Genomic DNA, 1,953 nt, shown 5'->3' on the forward strand with positions numbered 1-1,953 from the left:
AGTGATTAGAGTGAAATGCTTGGAGCTTAGGTAAAATTACGTGCATCCACTTTAATTAGCGAAAAATAATCTAATTTTTATTTCTGAGTAGGAAGAGAAATTTGCATTTGCTCAAGGAACTTCTTTTTAAATTTTATAGCACGAGTACAGCTATTACACGGAAACAGCTATTATTATTATAACTAGCTGCGTTGCCCGGCTTTACACGGTCTACCTAGAAGATAAAGTTATGTTAAGTGACGCGTGTTCAAGAATCACGCTTGAACAAAAAAAAAATAATAATTAATAAATAAATAAATAAATAAATAAATAAATAAATAAAAACAGTAACATTTTGCGGCAGATTCCGGAAAAATAACCAAAAAAGGAAACATTTTTAATCCCCCGATTACAGGAGAAGCCTTTAAAACAAAACCCAGAATTTTAATTGCTCATATTCCAGACAAAAAATCGCAGCAGATCTTTCTTCTCTCGATGATTTTCTTCACACTATAAATTTCAAAAGCATTGTTACGGAAAGTTAAGATGAAGCACTGAATAATAATTTGAATGAAGGAAAGACTTCGAAAAATAGAGATTTTATGTCGAAATCTAAGTATATTATAATTGATATAGTTTTTAATTGATATCTCCGCTAATTATTATTGAAGAATTATGTTAAATAGCCAAACATAAAGACGGGAAAATTATGAATCCATCGATACCTGGTTCGATGGTCAGTTTACTGGCGTTCAGGAGAAGTGATTCGAACAGAGATAGATAGATACTTAGATAGATTGATAGGTACATACGCGCAGTTTTTAATAATGTAAGATTATAACCAATAAACGTGCTCAATGAATAGCACACAAGTTAGAAAATGCAATGTATAGTAAAATAAGTAAGTAAATTTCTTTACTCTATGATATATTGTGAAGCTCTGAGAAGTTGAGCTCCGGCTCTGACAATGTTTACCTCTGTTTCGGTAAATAGGGAGGAGTAATTGGAGCTAAGTTGAGTTGAGAAACTTTCTTAGTAGTTTTTCAAAGATATTCCAACTAAAATCCGAGTCAATAACACGTATATTTTTTTTTACTAACCCCCCCCCCCCCTAATACAGGTAAACATAGTCAAGGTCACAGCTCAACTAATCAGAGCTGCACTATAGATAGACAATATTGCAACCTTTGATCTTTATTGATACCTCAGTGAACTAATTTTTTTTGTCCCTTAATTGAAGAAAAAGAGTGGTTCCAAAAATAATTACTTAGTAAATGAATACTTTACATTCAGTTTGGATTTATTTATTATTTAATTATTTATTTTTTATTTTTTGACTTGAAAAGCATTCCAAGCTGGTATTATTTAGAGTACTTCAAAAATTTACTGACGGTAGTGAAAGGGAAAAAAAACGAAGCAGAAGTGATAGAAATAAACGAAAGTATTTCGGAACACAGTGCCCTTAAAGCGATATTGTTTGCCTACCGAAAAAAAAAAATAAATCGGTTAAAATTAAGGAACCGCACTTCGGTTAAAAGAGGTTTCGGTAAAAAGAGCTTCAGATAATCAAGGTTCTACAGAAAGTAAGGAAATAAATAAATTAATAAGTAAACTGCTGCGCAGGTCATGTCATCAGAATTGAGACTGAAGTTTTTGAGAAGTGTCGTAAACTGTAAAGACGCAACAAAACAAAAACAAACATTGCGACTGCGACACTTTTCGTTGTGGCTATCACTAAAACCATTTGTCAACTGAAATTCTGCTTTCGTAAAATCTGAAACACTCGAATACTTCCGAAAAAAAAAAGATTTTCACAAGTCTCTTATCAGTCTGTAGTGTCACTGCCGAGTTAGGATACCGCTCTCGCTTTTCAAAGGAAGATAAAACGGTTCTGCGGCAGACGATAATTTTTGTATGTCGCGGATGTTTGACACAAAGCCATTCCAAACTCTGATTGTGGGCATTACGGACCTG

The sequence above is a fragment of the Uloborus diversus genome, chromosome 9, assembly GCF_026930045.1.
Source record: "Uloborus diversus isolate 005 chromosome 9, Udiv.v.3.1, whole genome shotgun sequence".
NCBI classification, from domain to species: domain Eukaryota; kingdom Metazoa; phylum Arthropoda; class Arachnida; order Araneae; family Uloboridae; genus Uloborus; species Uloborus diversus.